The sequence below is a fragment of the Corvus hawaiiensis genome, chromosome 3 (genome assembly GCF_020740725.1).
Source record: "Corvus hawaiiensis isolate bCorHaw1 chromosome 3, bCorHaw1.pri.cur, whole genome shotgun sequence".
NCBI classification, from domain to species: domain Eukaryota; kingdom Metazoa; phylum Chordata; class Aves; order Passeriformes; family Corvidae; genus Corvus; species Corvus hawaiiensis.
The window spans coordinates 104,366,458-104,389,186 of record NC_063215.1 but is presented as its reverse complement, the minus strand read 5'-3'; the positions used below and the strand labels follow the sequence as shown (position 1 = coordinate 104,389,186).

Sequence of the window (22,729 nt, the reverse complement as noted above, 5' to 3'; positions counted from 1 at the left end):
AAAAAGTCTGACAAACATGGAAACGGTCCTAAAGGTAGTATGGTTGGCTTAGTATTTCCTCTGCTGTTGCTGTTTACCAGCATGACACCCATAAAGGGACAGAGAGGATGAAAACGGCTCTGTACTTAATCACTGCTCAGATTCACAACAATCAGGTGCTGCTCAGGCTAGACAAAAGACAGCATCTGAAGACTACCAGTTGTATTGCTTGACATAAATCCAGTGCATAGCAAAGCAGCCCTCCAGACGCCGGCTCTGCCAGCAGCAGGGACCAGACAGGTAGGTGCATTTGAGAGTGTAACTGGATATACCAAACTGATCCAAGCATCAGCAGCTGGGGAAGCCTCATCCCCAGGACCCTGTACCTGCAGGAACGGAGGTGACAGTGACAGATTGTTTGAATGTGCAGCAGGAGAAGGGACAGCGTTTGGGTAAATCCCCCCTGCAGAATGGCGGTTTACCTCCTCCGAGAAAAGGACAGCAAAGGGGACACAAGGGCACCACGGCCTGGACTCACCACCAAACCTTTGTACTGTACAGGTTTCAGCTCAGTGTGCCAAAGCAAAGCCCATTCATAGCCCTAAAAATTAACTTTCAAACTCTCACCATGTCAGGATGAAAGGAACAATGATAAACTTTAATCTTGATATGTAACGACCTAAGACCTACAGATTCAAAGTTGATTCCACAACACATAAGTAATTTTCACCTAGAACTGGAAGGCATCATAAGGACAGAGGAAAAAAAAAAAACTTTCACTTGTTTGAACTAGTAAGATAAATTTTTGTTACAATTCTACATCCAATTACAATTCTACAGTTTTGCTGCACTCTATGAGAGAAAACAGGGCTGTGGGGAATGCAGATAATTTAACACCAGGTAATTTCAGTGCTAGTCATCCTGACCTACACTCTTCTACTTGCCTAATTATAAATTTACGAAGGGATCATTAATCCAGTGTAACAAAATCAACTTTAACCCGCATTCTTGGCCAGTCCTTAGTATTTTCACCTGTTAAGGAGCATTGGGTGCCTGTGTGGAGGTGGCAGGAGAGGGGGCACTGCCCAGCCCCTCAGCCACAATGGTGGTGGCACCTGAGGCACACTTCTGTGTGCATGGGAACAGCAAAACACAAAGATAGAGAGAGCTGAGGGAAAAAAAAAAAAAAAGAAAGAAACAACCCTTCCAGCACCTGGGTCAGGGAAGGAGGAAGGGAGGAGGTGCTGGGATTGCCCTGCAGCCATAGGGAGGAGACCACCATGGGGCCTTTCTAATATACACAATAAATAGAAGAGAATTGAAATAAAGGCTTTGCCATTCTGCAATGTAAAAATATGCATCCATCACAATACACAAATGGGATCTGTGAAAGAAAGCCCAGCCATTTGGTGTCTTTATTGACCATACATTAGCATTAGCTTTGATTTAGCAAATAAGGTCAGTGAGCAAGCACTTCAGTTTCCTTTACATTAGGCTCATCAAGCATCACACCACCACCAAAAAAACCCACTCTTTTCTCTCTTTGGAAACAGCCATTCATTCAATATTAGCTATTGATGCTGTGGGCCAGGCTTCCAAATCCAAAGACATTCATTAAAATGAACCCAAGTAAATGAAACCTCAAACATTTAATTACTTCCTATCTGGACCCCCACCACCAAATTCCACTTGGCTGCAATCTGTTTATGGAAAGCTGTGCCTCCAGCATCCCATTCACAACGCAAGAATAACTCCAGAAACCAAATTAAGCATGGCCATGCCCTCCTGAAAAGGAAACTGCTCAGGAACACGGAGCATTTGGAGTTACATTTCACCACCACAGAATGGCTTTTCTGAACTAAAAACAGTATTTTTTTTTTTATCATTCCAACATCATTCCTCCAGTTTTTTATCCACAATTCAATTTCCAAAACTAAAATATATTCATAAATGATCCAGATTTTAATTCACAAAAATTCTTCAGACTTTCTGATTGCAATTCTTCAGAAATAATGAAACAAGAAAACATGTAAGAAAACCCAGCTGACAGTCTGTCTTAAATGTATATCTGTATTTTAAAAGTGTGAAAATCCCCTTTTACCTGAATGAACAGCAGATCAGCAGCAGTTACTGTATAAAGTCTTACTTAATAACATTTATTTTTCACATTTAAGCACTTTATTTTATATTGGACCATGCTTTGTTCTCACACAACTATCCATCTATCTGTACATGCCCAAAAGATTTCTAAATAAAAACTATTAAAAAATCAATTTGTTCAACTGTTTCATTAGAAAGTGGCTACACATAACAGAAAAGCCATTTGTCTTTTGTTAGAGCAGCTAGAAAACATCAATTCATCTTAGAAACAATTTTAAAATGTTCAATTTAGTTAACAAACTTTGCACGATACCGCAGTCATATCTGAGCACGCAGAGTGACTTGTAAATATTATTAATTAGGCAACGACTCAGTAGTTGTTAAATCCAGAAGTCCTGTATAAGTGTAGTGAAATAACTGCCTTTTGCATGTAGACAAGAGCTGGAATAAATTGCATCAAAAAAACCCCACACACCACCTCTTCTCTACCACATGGCAACTGACATTTCCATTATTTTTCAAAAACTTCGTATCTTTAGAGATTGAAATAATCAAATTTCATAGGTGCTCCTTAAAATAATATTTTGATTATAAAATATCAACATGGACATGGATTACTGCATTACATAGTTACAACTGCATAAGATCAGTGAAGATAGGGCAAATTGCAGCCTTTCTTCTTCTGTGCTTACTTCAGAAGTCAAAAAGTAGATGAATACCTCAGGCAGCTCTTTGATAACAGCAAAATATGATCAGGAAGATTTTGCTTTTGTTCTTAAGAACAGAAATTTTCAACTTGAAGGATTCTTTTCACTACAAGCTTTACTGTTTCCCCACAAACAAAAATCAGTTAAGAAGTTCACAAGAGTTACAAATATTGACTTCATCTGAATACATCAGATCTTGACACAGACCATCCTCTAAAGGACATGCCAAGACGTTTGAACCGTTTCAGATTCCCTTTTGATTCTGTCCCTGTTCCATTTCACATATATTCACCAGAAATGGGCTCACAGCCAGAAAAAAACCCAAACCCCCTAACCAAAATATAAGCAGTCTAAATACCTTCACTCAGGGTGGTAAGCATGGGTACATTTGTAGGTCAGATCCTTCTCAGAGAACTAAGGAGGCAGCAAAATGCACAACATTTCTTATAAACCTTTGATTAAAAGGTGAGTTTTGTGAAGGTTAAAATAAATTCAACAGCTCTGGTGCACAATTCAGGCTTAGTCCTTCCATATGCATCTTGTTTAGTTCCCCCACGGACACAGGGTACAGAGGCCATGCATGACCTGGCCTCTCTCACTGTTTCTCTGAGCATCACTCACTGGTAATTCCACAAACTCACTGATTCTAAAGATCCTTTGCGCCTCCGAGGCTATCAACAGAGAAAGGTAAGACAGGGATCCATATTAAATTATTCGTTTATGGCTTTCAATACTACACATTAGATTTAATAAATTCTCCAAAACCCATCACATACCACAGTTCTGAGACTAAGGAAGTCTCCGAGCTCCTGAGAAGCGTGTATCTATTGCTACTCATATTTTGCAGCTAAAGAACAGAGATAGTAACTATCAGGAGTATGATTAAAATCAAACATGGGGACTGAAACTGCCACAAAACACTGCAGAAATAAAATACAAGGCTGTGCCAATTCCTTTCCCTTTTAGGTAACCTTGATATGGAAGCCTGTCCCCTGAAAGTTCGCTCTTTCAAAGACCATCATTAAGAAGGTTCTGTAGACATTTTCGCCACACCCTGCAAATCCACTGTCAGACTGAATGGAAGCACTGCTTTTCCAGTTTCCAGACTACTTCTAAGAAAGTAGTCAGAAAATATGATCAGAAAAATCATATTCATTTGCCCATAAAGTCTTGAGTTTCCCTACCTAGCTCTCTACATGATTTGCATCATTCTGCACAAATTAGCCAGGTTCAGTCACCTTTTTTCTACCTATATAATTGCATCATTAGCACCTGTATCTCCCCAGGTACAGCACTACCTCCACACTGAATACAGACAGACTGCCAGGAACTTCATGGATGGAGTACTCAATACTGGAATTAAGGCTTTATCTTTTTAAAGTGTGCTTAAAAGAAGGTTTTTACCCAAAGAGTTCTCAAACCTAGTGCAAGGTGTGAGGTGTACAAGCTTCCAAGCTTAGGGTCTGAAAAAGACAATGATGAATCATCAGGGGCAAGGAAAACTTCAAATAAGACAATGCTGGTGAAGAGTAACATGGGAACACTGTTTAAAGCATAACCTGTATCCTGTTTGTTTCCTTTCTCTGAAGAGCATGGAGGTAAGGATTAAGGATTTGGACATTACTGAAGGTATTGGCTCTGCTCCCTCTGTTGAAGGCTGTCTTTCTCTATTCTGCACTCTGTGAATCTGAGCAGGTGTACCAGGGCTAGAAGTGCATCCACCAAGAGAGAAAAAGGGCTCAAAATGCCTACACCTCTGTCAAAAGGAAAGATTTTCCTATACCACATATGAATCACCATGACAGTGGTGCATCTTTAAATGTATGATGAACTGAAAAGCAGCTTGCTTTGTTTTTGTTCTGTAGCAATGAGATTTTAAGAGGAAAGAATAAAAAGCAAAGCTTTGGATTTTGGAAAGACAATTGGTGTTACGCTGCTTCTTAATTTAATGTTTGGAAAGTATGTTCCTACCACAAAGCCGACCACAGGACAAAGAAAACATAGTGCTCTTTTCCCAAAAATGGTGAAGCAGAAGCAATACAAAATGTCCTTTATCTCAGAGCCTGGATGCTGTGGTCTAGCCACAAGTGACTGGAGCTGGAACTGAAACACTGGCTTCCTTCCCTACTGGCTGAGGTACATTTAAACACTGAAACATGGTGCAGCTGCAGCTTCCCTGCAATCACCCCTACCTCAAACGAACAAGAAAAAAAATGACTTTGAACTATGGCTTTAGAGTCACCTTTGGGTGTTCAAAGCTACAACAGCATCAACCACAAACCCTAGATGAGGCAAACTGACAGGTGCACCATGCTAAAGCTAAACTGTGTTCCCCTAAAGGCTGAGAAAGTACATGCCAGAAAGCCTCTAATTCAGGCAGACAGGATCCCTCTCTGGATGCCTTTAAATACATTTACACACTCTCACTGAATCTACAGGAATCCTGAACATGTGCTCTAAAGTGTTCTTACTTCTTTAACACACAGACGATCTTATTTTAAGCACAGCACGCCCCCTCCTTAGCTTTCTACAAACCATAGTGACACTGAGACTAAGCCAAATGCAACTTGTCACCACTTCTTTTATATAGATTTTTTTCTTTCCACATCTACCAGTAGCTCCATCACACCTCATTTTAATTCAGAAAAATTCTGCTCGTCTCTTCCAAAACTGTATCAGCTATGTTCAGATCAACTACAGCTGCAGCAATAAATGAAGTAAATATACATGCCTTGTAATGTGCAATTAACAGAGTATTCTGCTAAAAACAGAACCAAAAGACAATTCACTGGAATGAAACTGGCACTGGACAAATATGTGTCAAAGCAAAAGAAACCCAAACCAACAAGAATGGGCTAAGACATCAATGCTGAAGGAGATTAAAGTTTGGGCTGGTGACAAACTGGAGGGCACAGACAGACAAATGATGACAGTCTGCAACTCTTCCAATACTCAGATAAGATATATTCAGGTGGCTCCTGGAAACAGTCCATCTTATTTATTGGGCAACAAGACTTGTGACTTCTCACAAAAACTGTTAAATGTACTCTATGGCAAGATCCTAAATACACTGCCTTTCAAAATAACCCTTGAAGAGCAGTGATCTTATGGCCTTTACGAGAACAGGAATTGGCACATGATAAATTAAGGGAAAAAGTAAGTCATCCAATATTAGCTGGTAATTTTAGAAATCCATATATGAACTTTATAGAGCACATAGCATCATATAGAGCTTTAGAGTTTAAAACAGAGCTCTAACTGATTTCAGTGACAGCTGAGAGTTCTCAGTATCTCTTCATATCAAACCACAGGAAGTCAACTAACTGATCCATATGGTGACGAATGCACAATACTGGCTACATACAAAATATGTGGTTAATATCCAGCATTACATGAAAAAAAAAAAAAATCCCTCTGTAGCAGCCAGCAAGAGAATAAAATTCTCCATAGCATCATTCAATTCCCTTGTAAAAAAACCCAAACATTTTCCTTTCCAGCAAACCACAAATTCATCCACTACGTAACTGCTTACTTTGACAGCTTAGTCCCCAACAAAATATGAGTGAATTTCCAGAACCCTACTGTCCTATGGGATATGCAAAACAGGTGACTGGGGGGAACAGGCAGGGAAAACATCACCATCACACAGCTACACATGAAGATAGGATGCACACATACAGTTAATTCTATCCGTTTGTGTTTATACCATTTTAATTATTTCTTTCAGCATTTCTATCATACATACATACCAGCAACAAAAGGTATTTTCAGAAATTTTTACTGTATTCTGAAGTCATTTAGTAATCACTTAAATGAAGTCAAAACTTTCACACAAAACCCACTGATGAGACATTCAGGATGCATCTGCACAAAAAATACCCTGAAATTGATCCAAACCCAAATTTGCACCCATCCTGTGCAGTGGATGCTCCCAGGCCTGACACCTGGCAGAGCCCCTGGAAGGAGAAATGAACATCTCTCCCACTCTTTGCTGCAGCATGCCTAAAACTCACCATGGATCTGCAGAGACTGGCTGCCTGCAGCTCCTTCTTCCTCACCTCAATTCTGATGCTTCATGTCCTACTTAAGCGCCCCCAAGCAGAGAGAAGTATAGAAAGGAGCCCCATTAACCTGAAAAGCAATGCCCAGAAAGACTCCCCATTGCAATCTGGAATGCATCACACCTTCCCATTTGAGATAAAAGTACAACATGGGCTATTTTGGCTAAAGCTATAAATGATACTCACATATCTTTTTTTTAGGACTAGGAGGAATTCTCTGAACTTTAAAGCAAACTCATAATTAGCTCCAGCATTACACAGCCAAATTACTTTATAGATACACAAAGAACATAATGTAAATTTCCTCATAACACCAACACTGCCCTTCTTTGCTCAGTTCTTACACCATTAGAATCTGGTACTGCATTTCTGGGAAAGAGATAAATAAAAATCTCCTGTCCACTCAAGAAGGTACAGTTACACAATACATCATCTTCACTTCTTAAGTCAGTTTTGCTGCAGCTGCAGACATACTTCACCCAACAATCCATTCACTCCCTGCGGGTGTGCAGAAGTCAAACTGTGGAGCTGCACTGTAAATCTTTATCACTGAAACAGCACAAAAAATGCTCAACATCCAGTTAGTGTGGAAGGATTCAAAACCTCAGCTGATACAAAATAAAAAAGCAGTAACCTAGTCACTGCTTACACCTTGCATTTCCAAATGACAGGTAGGACTGGCTTCTGATCTTAACAGAGATGCCTGAGATTAAGACATCTGCTGGGCAGCAAGGACACTTTCATGTATGACACAAACTCCTCAAATTCAGGAGAAACAGTATCCCAAGGCTAAAGAGTTCAAAGACAATCCTTGTACACTGTTTGACTCATACTGAATGTACAACGTACACTTGGAATAATTCTGAGAAATAGATAAGCAAGACTTGGTCCCACCTGTCCTATCATCAAGTTGAAACTACTCAAAAGCAAGGTACATACCTCAGGGGAGCAGAAGCATTAGGGTTCATGGTTAGTTCAGGACAAAATGCTAAGTTTTAAGGATGAGTCAGAACCCTCAGCAAACGTGGGAATGCAGTTCTGAACCACCATTTATTTGTTCTGCGCTTGTGCAGGAGCTGAGCAGAGGCTAATGCCCTGAACACGACCAGAAGGTCAGTGCTCCGCAGCACCACTGCAATGGCAACACACCAACATCTCTTTTCATGGTAAAGTTTCCTTCCTGAGCTACCAGGCTTGAAAGAAAAAGGAAAGAAAAATAATTGCATAGAGAAACACAAGAGAAGTCATTCTCCCAACACTGTAAGCAACATAAAACAAAAAAAAGCATTACTTCAAGTTTCAAATCCTAACTACTCTTCTCAGCTAATAAGCTCCAAAATTATGCACTGTATGCAGTTAATGAAAACACAAGAAAGAAACATGCCTCTTCTTTTCCAGTGCAATCATCTGCAGTAACATTTTTGAGGAATTAAACCAACCCACAGGAAAATTATTATCATGCTTGGTGAAGAAAAGCACCTTAAAACAAAGATGTTGACTGTGCTAACAAAGTCTTGGAGAATTTTGTGTGTGTCCATTCAGTCCCAGTTACCAGTTAAAGGCACAAGCAAGAGGGGGAAAGCACTCAGAGTGATGATTAAAGGAATTACTGTCCATTTAATCCGCAGCTCACCTACTACAGTACTGAGCTCACAAAATGGAAGTGACTTACTATACTAACCTACATAAAAGAAAGCTTCCTCTGTTACATGGAATTCAGAAGAGAAGGGGGAAGAGACTCAAGAAGCTCCAGGAGAAGGTTAAATTCTTCTGTGCAGTTTGGGATTTAACTCAAGAAATCACCAAGTAACTTGCTCTATATTCTTCCTTAATATAGTTCAGAGAAACAGAGACATCAGAAGAATCATATCAAGAATAAAAACATTCAGCAGGAGGTGGGCTAACTACATTATTTACAAGCAGGAAAACCACAAATGAGCTATTGCAGCTTTCCAGAACAAATACTGATGTAGGATCTGGTTTTGCACTAGCTTGCACTTCATTCAGATGTCACTGTTCCTTACAAATAAACAAAACAAAAAAAAAATTTAAAACCCACTTCTAAAATTCTATTATCAGCAAAGGATCTCTTTTGGAAGTGTCTTTGATTTTACACAGGTGTGAATGACTGCCCATTATTTCAGATGTCATGTGGTCAGGCTGAAGTCTAATATTTTGTTAATAATTTCTTTCAAGACAGCTCCCTTTAAACAATCAAAGAATTCATTAAAAGTTACTCTTTTCTATCCATGCACTAATGAAGACAAGACTGGACTAAAACCCCAAATTCCACTCCCCACAGACCAGTAAGAAAACAAACCCATTTTAGTAAGCCTACCATATCAGAGCACCAATTCATTGGTGACCTTCCACACCTGACTGTAAAAGAAAGGAGGCAAGTTTCTAAAGTCCTGCTGTACCACATCAAGAATGAGAACCCTAAATCACTGTCATTTTATGAATATTAAACGTGCAACAGTAGAGCAGAAGAATAGTTATTCCTTCCCCAGAGCAGAGGAATAGTTATTCCTTCCCCTCATCCAAAAGTATGCACAAGAGCTGGCTATGGCAGAAGGCCACAGAAGGCAAACTCCAACCCTTGCCATACTTTCTCTAAGGACTCTGAGGGACTCAATGCCAGCTCCAATTCCTCTATTCCTGGTATAGCATAAATAACTACCTTGGGACACTTTGAGAACTTTTGCCATTTGAACTTGGCAGAGCAAAAAGACAAATTACAGCAATACGTACAAAATGTTTCTGCACAAATGAAACACAAAGTAAATGCAAATTGTAATGAGGCAGCCAAATCACTCAGAAATATTCTTATTCAACAAACTGCCCAATAAATAACTTCTGGTGCAAAGCATTATATACTACACAAATTACACTGTGCCTCAGAAATAGCTGCTATCTGCAAAGTAATAGCTCATGAATAGTTCTTGAATTTTTCTTTTGCAGTACCATATAAAAAGGAAAAATTCCAGATTTCTCCTCTGGTATGTCATGACTAAGTCTCTGTAAAAACAGACTGACCACTAACCAATCTCCAGGCACCCTACAGAATGTGCTCAGAAGTTCTTAAGCAGTAAACACCAAAACAAAGTTAACAAAAAATGCAGAGTATCCATTCTTGATGGAAAGTTGACTTTTACTTAGCACAGCTGCTTTCAAATCAATTCCTCACAGGGCAGTTCAGAGTGCCAGTGGAAACAGGCAGGAAGCAGATACTCAGAAGGACCAGGCAGAAAAAAAAGGAGGGGTAGGAAGGGGGAATTTCCTGATCCACAGAAGGGACAGTATTATGAAACTGCCTACCTATACAATCTTTTTCTTAACTGATGATTAAGTACAAGGTTTTAGGAGAACCTGCCTCAACCTTCAGTTAAAACTCTTTTGAGCAATACCTTTACAGATACAGCTCTCCAGGAGGTAACTTCCAGCATTAGTTGGAGATTATAATCAAAGAGTTTCTGGTTATCTCTGTTGACACCATATTTGACTTCCTGAAAGCATACGAAATTTCGTGGGAAAGTTTCTAGTGTAGCAATGATCTGAGTTTTGCAGCCTGACAGTTAACTTGCTCCAACACCACAACCATCAGTATTCCTCAAAGTCCACACAAGCTACACCCTAACATGCAGCAGGGCACAGTGCAGACCTGTTCCATAAACAGGAAGTATGAGACAAGATTTAAATGTATGCATTTCAATTTATGTAAGACATTAAGACGCTCCAGGACAACGTTTCTGAAATGCCAGTGGCATGCATACCACAGGGCTGCAGGAAAGATTTTGAAAAGGTGAGGTACAAACAAACCACCGTATGAGTTAAAAGACTAATTTTTATGGAGGTCCAAGTTCAACACACATAAACAGTTGCTCAAAACACAATTCTGGCAAGCATCCACCTGACCACTGCAGAAAAGAGCACTTCCCTTCTGAGAAATAAAACAATTGCCACTGCTTCAAGTTGTACAATGCTAAAGGTACAGGAGAGGGAGCAAAGAGGACATCACAGCAACAAGATCACAGAAGTAAGACTAAAAAGGGTTCCCTAACAGTATGCTGGAAATTTAAGCAAATAAATAAAGCCCTTAAACACACAGAAGTTACAAGCCACCCACACCTTCAGGAATTTCCACAACAAACATTTCAAAAAACTTTGAAGAAAAAAAAATTAAATTGGAAGGAACACAAACATAAACCTGGATCCTAGAAACTGCTTTTCCACTGAATTTTCAAATTGCCTTCACAGATCACAGCAGTGCCTCCATTTCTTTGCAGAGACATTTAAAATGCTAATAATCACATACTTTCCTCAGACAGGTTTTCAAGGTAATATATGCAAGTACCCAATATTACTGTAAATTACTTTCTCACCAGGAAAGTAACTGGAAGAAAAAAAAGTATATTTACAACCTTCCCAACCTAGAAATAAATATATATTTTAAAAGTATACTATAAAAATGTGAAGCAAAATAAAGAAAATATTCTCTCTTGACATCTAGAAAAAGCTACAGTTATTGAAGTCTGATTTTAAATACTTAACGAGTTAATGCCCTCAAATGGTTTGGCTTTCTTTAGAAGTTCAGCAGCAAATATGAACTGCTTTAATATCATGAGGATATCAGTGAATTAACATCATGCTTATCTCCACTAACTGAGAGCAGAATTAGGCTTAGAAATGCCTTCTTCTTCTTCCTGCCAGACAGACATGATAATTTTGGCTCATAGCTATTAAAGTCAATGCCTACCACGTGATGAATCCATCCCCATTCAGATGTCTAAACTTTCTGAAATCTTGACATACCACCTGGGAAATGGCCTTTCAGTGGAGAGGCTGTTTTCCTCTCAAAGAGAAAAAAGCAGCAGGGAAAATAGCACCTAGGCCTTTAAGTGCCTGGCATAGAAAAATATGGTATGAGACATTCACTAAGGCAAAGAGAAAAGAGAATTTGGGCTTATTTGTCAAGGCTTATGTTGAAATTGTGAGTCTGAAAATGTCACCAAGCAGCACACTTACAGACTTCAAATATTTCTGTCTGATGGGAATACTCTGAGAAGGGACACCAGGTAGTAGCAATGCACCTCTTCTGCACTGTGTTCTACAAACACACACACATACAAAGGACCCCACATAATAACCTGTGGTAAGTTATTATGCTAAATTCAAATGTGCAGTTTGACCCTGCTTCTCTTGAAGGTAATGAAAATTCTGCCACAAGCTTTTAGGGGGATGGTGGTGGGGGTGTTATTGAAAACAATGATTGGCATACCAAGAAGAAATCCTTGTAGCTTTGCCAAAATTTCTTCATTTACCATCTTCCATCTCCTGCAAATTTCCTCTGATGCTTCCCATAGGAAATGGTTTTGTACCCCTTATGCAGGAACCATGCTAAGAATGACCTTTGCACCCCGTCGCTGTAAGAGCGCACGATTTCACACGCCAGAGACAGGGAATACAGAAGGAGCTGGAGAAGGTGTGTCTGAGAGAAACTGAAAATCTAAAGTAAAAGCAGTAACAGATGGTAGCCTAATGTAAGCAAAAGTGCCATGCAAATCTAGCAGTCACAAAGTTTTCTTCACTGCTTTAAGAATCAGCAGGATAACATCAAAGCTACTAAAGAAAATACTTTCCCCAAACACACGAATTAATTTGATACAAACACACGAATTAATTTGATCCAAACACACGAATTAATTTGATCCAACTGGATCTGACAGTGACATACTAGAGAAAACTGCTTCCTGAAACTGGAAAAGAAAAAAAAAAAAAAAAAAGGAAATCCCCAAAAGATGGAACCCCTCTCTGAAGTGAAACACACAAGACAAGAAACTTTCTTTTAGAGACAGAATTACATATGTTTAATGCCTAGGTTTTAAAGTGTAAAATCTCATTTTTCTGATCATGACCTGTCACCAGTAAGAATTACCAATAAACATTCTACTTCCTAATTAAGGTAGATGGAGAACAAAAAAAATCACAAGGTCACATGGAATAAAATTATGCAAGTTTTGAATAATCATATGACACTTTGATGTCAACAAAAGGTCTTAGTGCCACAAATTCAGCCTGGTTAAGAGCTGAATGCATTGAGGCTTTAGAACCAATCAATGGGCAGCAACATACCATGTAGATTTTGGAGTGTTTAAGAACCTTTTGTAATTATAACTATGATCATACACATGGTTAAATACATTTACTGACAACACTAACTACATGACCAAGATAAAGCCAAAACTCCTTCGACTGGTTTGTTTCCTTATCAAGAAAACTTAATGGTGAAATTAAAGCAAATTTTTAAGTACTATATCAAGACTTTATTGGAAGAGTTCCCTCCGATTGGCAGTGCCAAGGATCACAATGTGAATGCAGTATTGTCAGTAAATAATACAAATTCCATTACATGATCTTAGCTTTGGAGAAGAAGAATGTAAAAAATTCAGGAACAGTGTAGCTAGACAGCAAATCAACTCCTTGCCCCTGCTGCAGACTTTTTTCTCCCCCTGAAAGTTTAAGCACTAGGCTACTGCTGCTAAGATCAGATGACATCTCTGCTAAATCAGCCAGGAAGAGACTTTTCAAGCCTTACCATGAGTTCCTGCAGCATATACTCAACAGTGTATCTGCACAGATACTCACTGAAGTACCTAAGAAGCTACACCATCAAAAGCAACTGGTTCCCAGATCATTTTCTCTGAAGTCAAAGTGTTACTCAAAGATAAAGTTAACCAAGAAATATCAAGTTAATGAAATAATACACACCAGCTATGGTAATACACATTGCATACCATTTTCTCTTTGTTACCTTAACTCTAAATAAAGTTTGCATTTTCAGAGTATGAATTATCATCAATGGAGATAGTCATTCCTTATTTTCAGAAAAACCAGTAACACACAAGAGCATAGAGTATATTTTTTAGCCAGCCTACTTAGATCCAGAAAAACCCATTTGACTGATTTAATTTCAAGAGTAAAATTATGACTTTTATAAAGATGCAGAAATTTAGAAGTACATCTTTTGTTACCCAAAAGTGGCTGCTAGATGGGAAGGTGAAAATAGTCAGTCTTGGAGGTGGAATGACACAACAGCAAAATGATAATGGTTTTCCCTGCAAATTTTTGTTTGCATAGGAAGCAGCTACTATAATTTCCTCTAACATATCAGTTTAAAGAGAAAACAAGTCTCTTTTGTGTCAGTCCCTATCAAAATTATAAAAGGGTCTTTTAAAATAAGCACAAAATAGTACATCATGTGTTTTCTAAAAGTTGGGGGAAATAAAACAGAACTATTCCAAGTGTGTTAACATAAGACTCCTTGTCTTTCAGTTACAAAGTATACAAGGAAAACTGTGTAAAGGCACTGAGTGATACTATGGCAAACAGCACAGAACACACAAATACACCAACACTTTTTTTTTGCAAGGAATTACCATCACCAAAATCAGACAGTTATTTTGAAGATCCCTCTTCATGACTAAAAACTTTCTCATGGCAAAAAGAAAAGTTTTGGAAACTGTTGTGGAAAAAAAATAAGGCTCACTGAATTTCTACACCAAATATCCATCAGGAGAAGCTGGTAGCCTCAAAATTTGTTTCCAAATTGTAGCTCTGTTGTCGGCTAAAGGGATCTGAGAGGCAACCAGCCTGGAGCACAGGAGCTGCAGTAGGTGAAGACACAAAAGTCTGGGCTGTCACAGTCCTAGCCCCTTTCTCTTATACAAACACCACAACATCTTCACAGAACCATAGTGACACATTTCAACGTGCTTTTGCAGGGTTGGTTTTCAACTGGATTGTGTCCCTCTGCCCACACAACCACCAGCAGAACAAAGATCAGTGGATTTAGGATCAGCCTTAGGACACCGTCAAGTCACTCCCCACCCAAGATAAAACCAGTGAGTTGCAATCAAAATACTGACTTCTATTTCCTCCTCCTGCTCTTGTTACTATGTGTCCTGCCAAACATTCAGACAACACAGTGCTTTATTTACAAAAGGCAGCGTGGTAAAGGTGAAAGAACTTTAATGAGCAAGAACAGGAAATACCTTGGGACTGTGGTGTCCCCACAGCACAAATGACATTTTCTTAAACCACTGTGCAGAGTAATTGCCACCCTTCCTATCACTTTTTTAGTTTAGTTTCAGGTATTAAAATGATAAGGTTATACTCTCACTTAAGTCTCATCTTATTTAGACTACAGGAGCAAAACAGATCCCAACTTCTTACTCATAGCCAGAACAAACAGCCCAAGGCACCAATTCTACAAAAGCGAACAAGGCAAAATGATTAGTGACAGTAAATCAATTGATCTAATAAGAAATGTACGGGGTGTTTACAGGAAATACTCTATGGATGCACTGGTGGGTAAGGCCTGTGTGTATTTTTCACACAGGTGACAACTTTTTGCTACTGTTCTCCACACACTATAATAATCTCTATATTATGAATCTGGCCAACAAATCACGAAAGCTTGGGAATGACTAGGGAAAAACAAAGGAAAAAAACAATCCAAATCCAGAAACCAAGATTCTCACCATGAGAAGATCAGACTGACACATGGATATCCACACCATATTAGAAACACAAACTGAGATTTAGATGGGATGAAAAGCAACAGAATGGAAGCAAGGAAGAAACGCACAAGGCCTCAGTTGAGCAAGTAAGCTGCTTTGGAATAACACTGTCTGTGGAAAACCACAGAGGAAGGAAAGGAGGAAGGACTCAGAAATGGAGGCCCTCCACCACATCCTCCTCCAAGCCTCGATCTCTGAGACTGAAAGGAAACTGAACAAAAGACCAACAAAGCATTGCTGCTCTAATCCCACAACATTTGAAGGAAATGTAATTACTGTTATTAACATCTACGAATGCTTTTTCCTCTCCCACTTGGAATGGCACACTAAACTCACTTTTTATTTCTACAGAAATATTACTGTACATTTCCACTAAATTGATGAACAAAATAAATTTTTTCCCTCAAAATGGCCCACAGAAATACTGCAGTTTATAATATCTACAAGGTCCCCATGAAAAGCTTTTCAAAAAGCTGCCAAGAGAAGGTGCACTAAAAAGCTGATCCCTAAGAATAAAATAAATCTGCAATATTGTGTAACAAAACTAATTTAAATCAAACTGGAAGCCTGGATATGGATAAGGAAGAATTATGAAACACAATGTCATAGGAGTCTGGATATACCTCATGTGGATTTTATCCATGGTGACTGCTAGTACACCTAATTAGGCTGTATTACTAGAAATAAAGCAAACTGACCTGCCTGAATAGAAGATTTTTGCAGTTATTATTAAGCCTAATGTCATGTTTAAACTATTTGAAATAAAAATCTTGTCGTTAACAAAAGATTGCACATGACTGACCTAAATCACTTGCATTTTTTAAAGATTTTGGTCCACATTAGTGGCATTCCCAAGCTTAATGAGGATTTTAGAAAAATAACGTGTTGAGGTAAGTTAGACCAGAGTAGAACAAAATATTCCAGTTGTTCAGCCAGAAAAAGAAAATCAAATTAAACAAGTACAAATGCTTATGGGAAGGAATGCTTGCTTTGCCAAAAGATAAAACTTAGTCTAGAAACTGGCCTTTTCTTTAAATTCTGCCTCAGCTATCCACTGTAGCTTTTTTAGTCAGGTTTTAGAGCTTGGCAGCAGGATCTAATTGCTTCTGGAAGTTTTCTGCACAAATGGAGACTGTAAATTTTTTACATGATAAAAGCAATTAGGGATGCTAAGAATAGTTAATATTTTTCAAAGACACATCCAGGATAATTTATTACAGTTCACTTTCAGAAAATAATATGGGGACAATGATTTCCAGGATAGTAGCCTGCATCCACTTTCTATCTAGAAATCCTATATTGGCAATTTATTCACAAGAAAATTTCAAACAACACTGGTCTCTCCAGCCACAGATATGACTCAGTAGTGAAATTACTGTTATTTGCTGCTGCTATTCAGGATTCAAACACTGATCAATGGGTGCGAGGTAGAGCTTCAGAAAGAAAGGTAGCTTCTACCCATCTTTGTAAAAAAAGAAAAAATATATATGTTAAACAAAGAATTGAACTATATTGGGCCAAATAAGCTCATTGCTTTTAGAGCACAGTATCCATACTACAGTCAACTGTGATATAATAATATGCTGCAGGTTATAAAAAAATATGTCATTAAATCCAGGACAGAAGGGTCAAAAGACAAGGAAGGAGCTTAGTCAGGTACACACACCCACAGCCTCATATCCTACACAGAGGTTAAAAATTCAAACACACCTTCAGCAGTACATTTTACAGTTATGATCATACCATAAAAAAAACCTACTGGATTAACCCTTAAACATGAAATGTCCCAGTAACAGGGAATTTATTGTGTTGTCATGAGGTTTATAATGCCCACTGAGCAGACTAACTCATATAATTGTATTTCTCCATTTGTCCCCATTAGACCAAAGCATGCGAGGAATTTCTGTACAGAATAAAGGCATTTCTAAAATTCCTGGAAACTAAGTATTAGTTAGCTTTCTATCCAAGCAAGCTGTACTCCTTTGCAACAAACAGGACATTACTGACAGAAGTCAGTCAACCTGAAGACACATACCCCAAATATGCCCCAAAACAGGCACCCTTGGAGTACTTCCAAACTTTCCCTGCCCAACAGAACAGAAACAGCCAAAAAAGAACACCCTTTAAATTTATTTTTACTTAAAAATTAAGGTTTTATTTAAAAAAACACTTAGTATAATGAAAATGTGTAAAGAAACAAACATGTTACATTGGATTAATGCCTCACTCTACTGGAAACTAATACAAAACAAGTAGAATTAACTGGATGGTCTCACAGCTCATCTGATCACATCAGAACTGTTGGTAAACTTACAGTAATTATTTTACTGTGTTCAAGAAAAGAATCAAAACCAAAATAAATGCGGAAAAAAATCACAACTTAAACAGTATAGACCTTAAACACAGAGCTACCTAACACTAAAGCCTGCATGGGTAACCATTCTTCTATGTATTTTCCCACAAATACTGTTTCCTTCTTTCTCAAGTAATTTGGTGTAGAACTGCATCTCTATAGATGTTTACACAATATTCTGAAACATGGACATTTGAAGGTCGTTTCTACTTGTGAGCACTGAAGAACCTCCTTCTTTCACCCAAATCAATAAAAAGCATTTAATTGCTGCTGCAGCTGTGTAACAGAAACAACAGATTACATAAAATATGCAGCAAAGTGTTATTGTAATCAATGTCAGAAATTTATGTGTCAAAAATGCCACAATGTCTTCTACACTGACGGAGCACCATCATTTCATATGGCTCAGCTGCAAGCAATGAAAAAACTCACATTTAAAATAAGGCATATGCTTAAGCACTTTAAGTGGCCCTGACAAGCAAGATGCTCATTCCTTCCCAGAAAGAACTGAATAACTGGTTTTGTTTATGTCAGACCAAGAGGTATTCCTATTTTTATGATTAGGTTACAAAGAAGTTGGTATCTTTCAAAATGTAATTAGGAAAAAAAAGAGGTATTTCTAATGGGTTAGATAGTACTAAGGTAGGAAAGTACTGAGCACCAAAGTCTATTTTACAAAAAACCAAAACAACAAAACTTTAAGAAGTTGAGTGCTAAGTCTCCTACTGTCTGCTAAGAATAGGACCTAAATGAATGCTTGTTTTTTAACAGTCTGTTTTAAAAACAAAATATAAGCAACTCATAGCTGAAAATGACTGTAATTTTGTTCAGGACCTATATAGGGATGAAGAACAAAGAAGAGGTGTAGAAACCTAGAGACATTCTTTCATTACTAAAATTTAAAAACAAACCGAGCTCAAAAAGAGGCTTACCATTTTTTCTTAAGAAGAACTATGAGAGAGATCACCTCTCCACAACCCTGTCTTGAAAAATTGGTTGTATGGTGATAGAACCATTTTCAATATCCAGAACAGGTGCTGCACAACTGAATAAAAAGTATGAGACCAATGATGACAGTCTAGTGTATGACCCTATTAGCACTGCATAAACACCACACATTTCAGTTCTACTAAAGATGAAATGAGAACAATTTAATACATCTTCCAAAGCTTTCTTTGGTAGGAAAAAACCAAAAACCAACAAAAAACCAAACCAAACAAAACCAACAATAAACTAAACAAAACCAACCAAACAAAAATTTTACTAAAGGACAGTTTACATTTTCCCAACAAGAGCACATATTTAATCAAATCACTGACCTCACCATGGTATTCGTGGTGCCTTCCATCTTCCCTCACTTTCATCTCCACACATTTTGAGGTTTTTTCTACTATTCTTTCAGTATATCCTAAATAACATTGTTCTAGTTTCTTTTCAAAAGGAATTCAAACTGGAGCCATTAAAAAGGAAGTTTTCCCAGAACCAAAACATCTCCAAAAGCTTCTTTTTATCACTGTATTTCTCTTTCAAGTTCACCTTATCAGTCTTCATTACCTCCCTCACACTCTTGTGTCAGCGTGGCAACTCACACACAAGTAGAAAAGAAAAAGCAAAGTGCTTGGAATTCTCGACAGCTTTTTCTGGTAAGCTCCAGTTGCTATAATTAGACAAGCCCTTTTCCAAATCACAAATACAACTATCAATAGAGATAAAAATGAAAACTTGCATCAAATACATAGAACAAGCCAAATCTAAATGTTCCAGTTTCTTCCTGTTATCTCAAAATGTGCCCTGATTTAACCCTCAGAACACAAATACAATGGCTGTTTTCATGGCTGTCTTAGCATATAAGATACCTATGTAATATAAACAACAAAATCAAATCATCTTATTAACAAGTCACAAAATTAATACTGCATAAAAGGATGAAATGAAATTATGTTTTCACTTAAAGCCAAAGATAGGATTTTAGAAGCAAAGCAGATTCTGAACCATAAAATAATTAACCTGACACTTCTAACCAGTCTAATGTCATTTCAAGCACCAAAAAAACCTGAAATCCTACAAAAATTTAAAACTCAACTACACATTGTAGAGACCTTACTCTCTCCACTTGCTGAGTTAAACTTGCAGTATCAAACCAAAACATGAACAATTAGTTCAGATCTCAGTTCTTTTACCCTTACTCATTTTTTAAATAAGTTATAGTTCTAGATTACAAGTTCATAAGTAGTCCTAAAAGATCTAAGTACTAGAACATAAATCTTCTTAGTTCTCCTAAATATAGCAGCAGTCACATGGCTGTCATTAAGACATTAGCTTTTCCATGGTAGAATACCTCCTAAACCTTTCCCCCAAAAAATCAGACTGTGGTTCAGTCTTACATGAAATACAGCAGGTAACATCTCAGACCCAAAACATATAAAAATACACATCCACAAATGCAACCCAAGCTCAAACCCTCCACAAAACCAAACAGTAACACCTCAAAACTACATTGCTGAAAAGCAAGAAAAAATTATTTGCTGCTCAACAGGAGTCTGTGATCACTCAACAGCTGTTTATTAGCCTTTTCTTAAAAATAACATACTATATAAATAAACCTTATTTACATCTAGAAAGAATAATTTATTTTTTTAAAAAGGCAGTTTTAGCTTAAGATGACAATCAGTTCACAGGAGTAAATATGTATTTTGCATTTTGTAAACACATAAATATACCAGTTCATACCATTCCCTGACCAGTTCCAATACATTCAGATTGCACTCTCCACAGTAATCGAGCAAATCTGTGGATGTTTGGCAGAAACCCACAAAATGCCAGCATCCAACTGACATCCACCAGTAGATATACCAGGCCCCAAGTTTTATTTCACTGATGGGAAAAATAAATTAATACACACTATTTTATATGGTACATTCAAACCCAAGAGCGCTTCATATGCAGCAGCTTTCAGAACTCCCTGGTGTAAAATTTGTGCTATTTTTCCTGCTGTTCAAATTGAGGAGCTGAAAAAAACTGAGCTGAAAGCACTTCAACTCTGAGTCCTTCAGAGAGGTGGGAGCAGAGTCCATGATCTTTGGCTGCCAGCCTTCCACTTCTGCCACTACTCAGCACATCTCTGACTTTAAAACCACATACAACCTCTTTCTAATCAACCACTTGCATTGTTTCCCCTTCTGGGGACAGAGATATGAGAGGTCACGATTATATCAGAGCACAGGGTACCCTCAGTAACTTCACCAGAGCACTGGAGGGTACCCGACATCTCTAAGAGCCTGATTTTGCCAACTCCCTGATCCCAACAGGAATGCCAGAGACCGCCAGTTTCACTAGAAGGGCTGGCCCTCAGAGCAGGCACTCCTGGGAGTGTTTGCAGGATAAAGACATTCACATCATTCACACAGACACTTCCACCAGCAAGTATTAGCAACCACTGGCTCTTCCATGTCACAAACCCTCCTGAAAAAGCTCCCAGGGCAGAAGCCTGGACAGCAGAACTGGGAGCAGACAGAGGACCATAGCAACTCAGCCCTGGAAATGGGAGCAACTGGTCTTCTCTGATGCTTAAAAGTCCTGCTAAGGCACAGTTGGAGCATGAGAGTGGAAAAATAGCAGGAAAAATAGGCCAGCAAGAAACCTTATTCCAGTCCAGCCTTTCCAAAACAGTGTATTTTTCCATCAGCAGACAGGAAAGCTTATTACAGAAATCTTCAGGTACCGTCAGAGCCTGGCAATGATGCATTTACCCATCAAACAACCACCACTGAAAGCACCAGCACCCAATACAACGGGTCCTAAACACACCGTTGCTCTGATCACCTATATATGGTTAACTTGGTTACTGTTATTATCATTATGTACAAGGTATCAGCTGGCTAGATTCACTACAGACTACACTAAGTTCCTGCATAGAAAATACCCTTGGAGCCATCATATTTTCCCAATCTTTCACAGCTTCTGTATGCCAGTGACCGTTTTAGACGGAAGATTCTTCAGAAGTACTTTTAATTACTATTTCCTCCTTAGCTAGAATGCATTAATTATAGCCTGTTCCTCCAAATAATAAGAAAATAAAAACCAGTGCAATATGAACACTACAAGAAACTTAATTACTGAGTCAGATGTCCTTTAGATGTCAGTATGACTACAGAGAGGAGCAGGAAAATAAAACACACACATATCAGCTTCAAGTTGTTAGATCAGTTATCAAAACAATGTCTTTCCTCAGCAACTTCATTTCGAAGAGCTGAACCACCTAATTAATCAAACGCCTGTTACGTGTTTCAAAAATATGCTTTTTTTAATAAAGGAGGACAGCTGATGTATTTATTACAAAGCAAATGTGGTAAATGGCTCTGTCTGCAAATAGAGAAGTGCAGCATGACTTTGAAGTTTGAAGGTCAGATACAGTAACCATTCCCATCAAGGCTCTTATGTCAGACTGCATCTTCTGGTTTACATCTGAGTTTAGGAGGAGGAAGAAAAAGAATTAAAAAGAAAAAAATAGAGTCAACCAGTTCTGTGACAACTTAAGAAGAACTGGCACACTATCATTCACCTGCTTTCCTTGAAAAATTTACTAAGACCCTATCTCCCACAAAATGAATAAAGAAAATGAAAAGTGTGCCAGGGGCACACAGGGTTTCATTTGGCTTTTCAACTTTGATTTTCCTGGTGAAAAAAACAATCTACTTAAGTCAGCAACGATTTTATGTTAAAGAAGAGAATGTCATCTTCTCCATCTCCACAGATGTTTCAAATCCTTATCATTTCAGAGAGCTGAAGGATTTTCTTGTTCATCAACATGTTTTATTTTAAAGCAGTATAGATTCAACTGCAGAAGCATATCAGAGGATTGATGTTCTTCCAGGCATCAGAGAATTTATCCCATACCATTCTATATTCCCAGCAACTTTAGGATACAAAACTCAACAGCTGGGCCTGAAG

At 38.2% G+C, this 22,729-nt stretch overlaps 1 protein-coding gene across 14 annotated transcripts in view; it reads right to left on the bottom strand.

The window, feature by feature from the left end:
* The window catches only part of CDC42BPA (CDC42 binding protein kinase alpha), a 184,477-nt gene that overhangs the window by 160,031 nt on the left and 1,717 nt on the right, over positions 1 to 22,729 (bottom strand). The gene's annotated exons all lie outside the window — the stretch shown is intronic.